The 7,131-nt window shown below is 48.5% G+C and overlaps 1 pseudogene; it reads left to right on the top strand.

Moving 5' to 3' along the window:
* The first annotated feature begins 3,356 nt into the window (after positions 1 to 3,356).
* On the top strand, positions 3,357 to 6,884 carry LOC100942434 (annotated as a pseudogene).
* Positions 6,885 to 7,131: the final 247 nt, after the last annotated feature.

Genomic DNA, 7,131 nt, shown 5'->3' with positions numbered 1-7,131 from the left:
CAGATGGGGAAATTAAGGCTCAGAAAGGTGACCTGACTTGCCCAAGGTCATCTAGCTAGTAGAGTTAGGATTTAAACTTTCACCTTTCTGCCTTCAAAGCCCAAAGTCTATGCTCCCCTCTTTCCCAGCTCAGAGGGACGTCTCAGGACTGGGCATGCCCTGCCCACAGATGCCTTATTTCCATCTTCCCACCTTGCCATGTCAGTGATGTCTATTACGAAGGTCGATTAAAGATTGCTTAAGGAAGCTCTGCCTCCCTTTTGGAGTGAAAGCTCCTTAGCTTCTTTTAATAAAATCAGTTCTGCCAAGCTGGCATGAAGGTTGATGAGATGAGATAAGGAGTATGTGCCTTCTTCCTTCTCCATGTGTGGGTCAGGAACCAGCAGCGTTGGTATCACACGGGAGCCATTGGCAATGCAGATTCTCAGGGCCCCAGAGCTGTTGAACCAGGCTCTGCGTTTGGCTGAGATCCCCAAGTGGTTTGCACACACATCAGCCTTTGAGAAGCCCTGGTGTAAGGCACCCACACAGACCCAGGCACTAACTCATGATGGCAGGGAGCTGGGCCTATTATTTTCACGATGACAAAGAACCTCAAACTCTACTGTTACATAAATGATCTCAAAGGCCCTTTGAAGTCGCTGCTTTATCTAAACCAGAAATAGGGAGAAAGAAAATAAGAAATAGGCAGATTAGAAAGACTCAAATTCTTCTGGGGGGAAAACAAAAAGAAAGAAAAATACATTCAGTGTTTCCTAGGCCATCTGTGTGAAAAAAATAACAAAAGCAGCCTTGAAATACCAGCGGGAAAGAACACTGGAGGGCTTTACTTGACAGAATTATTGGAAACGCCTCTTCCTGGTTCAGGGGGGAAAAATTCAAATAGATTTGTAATATTTTTCTTCCCTAGCAGGCTTGCAACTCCCAGTAAAGCCAACAACCAGTTTGCAACCCTTTTGATTCTACTCATCCTGTGGTTAATAATTTCCAGTTTACCCAGCAGGCTCCCTAACATCCCCTTTCCTGGGAAAGATGTCTGTGCTCTGGCTGGCAGCAAACCGTCCTCCCTGCAGCTGACCTCCTCCTCCCACCCGCCGCCGCCGCCTGCACGCCACTGGGGACCCTCCCGGTGGGTGTAAGGAACAGTGACTTAGTGTTCCACACAGGGACAGGGAGAATGAGAGGGCTGTCTCCCAAAAGCGTGAGCCTCTTCTTTTATAATCTGGCGATGAGAAGAATTTTCTCCCTGCTCCCTGGGAAAGAGCTGATAAAGGACATTCTGTCTGCTGCTATTTATGTATACCTAGGTGAACAAGTCCCCAAACTCTACCCTCCCAGCCCCCTCTGGGGCTGCACTTTGGAAACATGGGACATATATCCCATCTCCCCTGCTTTCTCGTGCCCATTGCCACTGCCACCTTGGAGTAGTTTGGCTTCTGTACCCTTCCTGGTCCTCAGAAATGTTTCTTTTTTGTAGGGGAGGGCTGGCAGGAGGTGACTTCTGGGAAGGTGAGCCCCTCCCTACAGCCATCCACCTCCTCCGTCCATGCAAATCTTTACTCAACAGCTCTGGTATCGCCTGACCTTGCCAGGCTAGGGTGGGCTGTGAATGACTCAGTGAGTTTCTGACAATTCTCTCCCCAGTTTATCTGAATGAGCCTGAGTGGCTGCAAGACAACTCTCCCCCCAAACCCTAGGGTGTCCCTGTAAGTGTACCTGCACTTCCTGTTTACAGGCTCCCTCTGGGTGACAAGCCCCTGGGACCCTTCCTGCCTATGTCACTTTCTGCTTCCTCTGGGATCCCTGACGTGTGAGAGCAAAGTTTTCCCTCTTACCTCCTGGGAAAATACGGCACTGGCCAAGAACATGGAAGGCTGCTTGGAAACAACACACTTGCAAGTTGGGGTTTGTGACTCAGGTCCACAGTTTCTGGTTTCTCTGGGAGCAGCACCAATCTGAGACCCCTGTGTGACAACCCACTGGAGCACTGGAACATGGGAAGGAAATGGCAGAGTCGAGGTGAGAGAAGGGAGCAGCAAAGGCATAAACAGCTAAGTCCACCCCCCTTGTCCCTCCCACCTGCCCCCCATCACTGTGTGTCCCTGGCTTATCAGACTTTCCTGCCCGGACCAAAATGAAACAGGCATTCTAAGCAAACGGCATCCCACCTGCAATACCAGTGGTGACAGCAAACAAGAGGTGGGGCCCAAGAACACCTTGAATGACCTAGAAGATATTCTGTCCATGCCTCAGGGTGGTAACTGCCTCAGGAGATGGGTGACCTCCATGTCAGGGTTCTCTATCCCTTTATCCCATGGCAGGGATGTCACAGAGCACTGCTACTGAAAGTGTGTGTGGGGACCAGCAGCAGGGCTGTCACCTGGGAGTATGTTGGAAATGCAGAGCCTCAGGCCCTGCCCTGGATCCACTGCATCTGACCCTGCCTTTCAGCAGATGCCCCAGGTGACTCTGCACACTGTCAAGCTGGAGCAGCGCTGCTCTGGAGGACCCACCCCCGTCCTTGTTATGAGGATGCCTGTGCTGACTTTGGACAGCTTGTGCTTTTTGAAATCTCATGGGCATTATGGCTCTTGTAATTGATCCTGTTTCTCTCTTTGCTAAGAAAAGCAGGTTTAATTCAACTTAAGTGCTGGGTTTTTGTTTTTTTGGCATCCAGTGTGAGGCATGCCTCATCTCAGAGACCAAATAAATATGCATTTAAATGGAGGGTTTCCCAGTTGAATTTGGTGTGTCCTGCCAGAGGGGTCAGGCCGGTGACAGAGATGAATGAAGTGGGCTGGGGTGTTTAAGAGGACTACACAGTAGGTATTTCAGCTGAAGAGTCAGCAGCTCCTCATTCAACCTCAGCCCATCTTGGCCATTCTCAGGCCAGGTCCTGATATTTTTAAGAAAAGATTAATTAATGTGCATCTCACAAGGGCACGTGTGAAATTTACTAGGTTTAGAATATAAATGCCTTAACACAATAATTAAGAAAATGCCATGAAGGCTATGTTGACCAGTTTGATGAAAGTAATTAAAACCAGCACATTGTACCCCATGATTGCATTAATGCACACAGCTATGATTTAATAAAAAAAAAAAGAGAAGCGTAATTCAAATTTGTATTAAAATACCTAATATTGGGCAGTGCCTATGGCTCAAGGATTAGGGCGCCAGCCCCATATACCAGGGGCGAGGGGTTCAAGCCTGGCCCTGGCCAAAACTGAAAACAAACAAACAAACAAACAAAAAACCACACCTAATATTAAAATATTGGTAATGAATTAAAATCTTTTAAAAAAAAGAAGGAAAGAAAACACTGGGTAAGCCAGCCTGGGAAAACCTAACCAAGCATGTTGTGGAGCATCTTGGGGCCAAGGGGCTACAACGTCACACTGAGGTCCCCACTCTTCCTGATTCTCAGACTTGTGGGGGAAGGGGATGAGGAATTTCAATACATGTACAGCAAGGGAAGATACGCTACCTAGCTATCCAGCCTGAGGGCTTCTTCAAATTGTCAGTTCACTTACACAGAAGTATTTGTTGATTCCCTTCCTGTGAGCTAGGCTTTAGGGTGAGGCTAAGGATAAAACAGTGAACAAAACAGACACAGTCCCTGCTCTCAATGAGCGTGCAGGATTGGAAATGGGACAAGAGATCAGGAAAATGGGCAGGGCATTTCTTACAGCGAGACTTGCATGTGCAAAGGACCTGCGGTGCAAACATGTTGTAGGTGGGGAGCAGCGACTAGGTCAGTGCTAGGGGAGCTCAGTGCATGACTGAGGGAGGGTGAGGGGTGGAGGTGAGGCTGGGGGGGCGGGAGGTTCCAGGTGATAGTGGCATGTGCTGTGCTTACAATTAAGGAGCTTGACACGGGTTCTGTGGCCTGGAAGGGTCCTGAGCAGGGGCATGGTGTGGCTGAAAGTCAAAAGCAAAAGAGGATGGATTTAATGAACAGGAAGTTAGGGAGGTATCGGAAGGCCAGAGAGCAGTCCGGAAGGGCTCTGGCCCCAGTGCTGAGCGGGGCATGAGTGTCCTGTTATCTGCACCCCATCTGCACAGAGAAGACTCAGGGAGCCTCCAGCCCAATCTGCCCATATCTGAGCACATCATCTCCCTTCGCCAGCTTCCCCTCCCATGGCTATTTTGCCCACCAGACGCTCAGGCCAGGAAGCCCAGCTTTCCCTCTGCCCCCACCATGGACCCCATTATTCCTTTGCAGCCCTCAAAGTCACACTCACCTCCCACCCCTGCACGATGCTCCATTGCAGGTTTTCATCACCTTATTCCTGGGGTCTTTTCAGATGTAATTAAGTTAAGGAAGATCTCAGGTTAGGAAATCATCTTGGATTATCTGTGTGCTCCCCAAATCCAATGACGAGTGTCCTTACAAGAAACACACAGAGAAGAACACAGACAGGAGAGGAAGAGGTAATGATGGGAGGCAGAGATTGGAGTGGTGCAGCCATAAGCCAAGGAATGCCGCCAACCAGGAGAAGCCAGAAGAGGAAGGAAGTGTCCTCCTCTGGGGCCTTCACAGAGAGTGCAGCCCTGCCCATGCTGTGATTTTGGACTTTTGCTTTTCAGAGCTAGGAGATAATAAAGCATTGTTTAAAATGACCCAGTTTGTGGCAACTTGTTGCAGCTGCCACAGGATATTCATCAATGCCCTTCCGGAGCTTTCCATCCGAAACCACATGAGCAGTAGGTGAAGTACACGAGTAACCCCACCACCCACATTTTATGGATGGGGACGCAGGCTCAGGAGTGGCTTGGAACCAAAGAGCTAAAGAACTTCACTACTGGCCAGCTGGCATCCAGCTCTCCCCAGCCCACCTCTGCACATGTCCTTTCTAGAACATCTCTCTGGCCTCCCTGCAACAGGCACAGGTAGGCTGTGAGCTGCAGTTGTCTCTGTAACCCGGAAGGGTTTCCAGCATCTCAAAGCAGCTTCTTCCCAAACCAGGCAAACAGTGGGTGGGAGTGGGGACCAAAAGGGGCCTGACTCCATTAGCACCCAGCTCCATGACATGGCTTGAAGAGATGTCCTTTTTAGCAGTGGAGAACCAAGCTAGGGAAGCATTCCTGTTTGTTGGTGGAAGGTGATCCTTGGTAGATATTTGTAGTGTAGATATACCTGGCAGCCTTACATTTTTCCTACCACACAGTAGTGAGGTTTAACAAATGCCAATGGACACATAAACATAAATAAATACATAAGTAAATATTATGGCCTTGAATGTTCATGGCTGAATTTGCCTTAGCTAAATGTTAGGTTGTAAATGTACGGAGGTTGGAAGGACTTATATGGAGATGAGCTCTCATTTATTGAAAACCTAAAGTACTTAATATGTGGGCCTCACGCTTTTCTCTGCTGGCTCATTGGATCTCCACATTGTCCTTGTGAGGACACATGATTACCGCCCCGCCTGTTTTAAACAAATGAAAAGAACAAGACTTGGGTGGGTTGAATGACTTGGCCAGGACCACAGTAATGAGGAATAGAGGCAGGATTCTCCCTGGGCTGGGCTGGTTCCCAGCTTGTCTTTTTGATTTAAGCAGTTGGTGCTGAAGAGTTCTGTAGTAAACAGATCTACCTGCCTCCAGAGGCTGAGGGAGTTGAGAGGGAGGATGAAGAAAGAGGCTGACAAGTTCATTTTCTCAGAAAGAAACATTTAATAGGGATTTACAGACCAAAGCTGTGTCTTGAGCAGATGCCCCGAATAGTAGATCCCGGCACAGTCATCCTCCAGACCCAGGGCTTATATCCCACAGGGAAAGGAATTTGCCTCAGGGTACGATTTACAGTAAAGAGTAAAGCAGAATTCTTAGAGGCATTCTTGGAACTGTGGTTAATCATAAATCAACGTGGTGGATTAGCATCCAAGATGGAGTTGCTTTAGCCTCCACATCAAGTCTGTCTTCACGCTGGACACGCCCAGCAGTGTTACATAATCTTCCGCCCAGGAACCCCCACAGGGTCTGAAGTTGCTGGCCTGGGGTAGAGCCCTTGTCTTGGATCGTCCAGACTTCCCCAGGCAACTCGGAGGTGTAGGCGGAGTGAACAGCTCCACTGTAGCCCCACTCTCACGTTCTGTACCGCCTCCTAGTTCCGACAGCCAAGAAGCTGGCGTCAAGGGCCAGTGTTTTCTTCCTGATTTCACCTCTAGTAATCCCAGGTTTCCATCCAGTGGGGCAAGGAAGGGAATATACCGTGATTCCTCTAAAAAAAAATTAGACTTGGGCTGATGATATGAGCCCTTGTAGAGGACCACCTCCCCCTCCTCCTAGACAAGGTGGCCTGGGGGGTAGCAGAGCTCGGAATCTCCCTCTTCCTCCACCACCACCACCTAGAGGAGGAGATCTAATGGCCTATGCCAGAAGAGGAAGACCTGGAGACTCTTACGATGGAATGGTTGGTTTCAGTGCTGATGAAACTCGAGACTCTGCAATAGATAAATGGAGCCCATCAGAATGGCAGGTGGCTTATGAACCACAGGGTGGCTCCAGATATGATTATCCCTATGCAGGGGGTCGTGGCTCATATGGTGATCTTGGTGGACCTATTATTACTACACAATTTACTATTCCCGAAGATTTGGCTGGATCTAGTATTGGCAAAGGTGGTCAGCAGATTAAACAAATCCATTATGAGTCGGGAGCTTCCGTCAAAATCGATGAGCCTTTAGAACGGCGATTCTCAACCTGTGGGTCACGACCCCATTTTAACATACATTGCAGCATTAGGAAGGTTGAGAACCGCTGCTTTAGAAGGATCCGTAGATCAGATCATTACCATTACAGGAGCAAAGAACCAGGTACAGAATGCACAGTAGTTACCGCAGAACAGTGTGAAGCAGTATTCTGGGAAGTTTTTCTAAGACTAGTGAAGAACTGAAGGAGCCCTGCAACTTTTTCTTTTTAAGCTGCTTCTGCTTAAGAAGCCAACATTCCTCTGCTTCATAGGTGTTCTGCATCTGAAGTGTAGTGAAGTCTTTGCTATTGACCAGATGTAATGTTTTAGTTCCTTACAAACAGGGTGGGGGGGAAGGGTGTGCAAAAACTAACATGGAAATTTTGAAACAGCAGCAGAGTGAGTGAATTTTATTTTGTGTTCATTGGTAATGG

Source organism: Otolemur garnettii, unplaced genomic scaffold, assembly GCF_000181295.1.
Source record: "Otolemur garnettii isolate 467f Iridium unplaced genomic scaffold, OtoGar3 scaffold00003, whole genome shotgun sequence".
Taxonomy (NCBI): domain Eukaryota; kingdom Metazoa; phylum Chordata; class Mammalia; order Primates; family Galagidae; genus Otolemur; species Otolemur garnettii.
The sequence above is the reverse complement of the archived record's forward strand: the minus strand, read 5'-3'. Positions and strand labels throughout refer to the sequence as shown.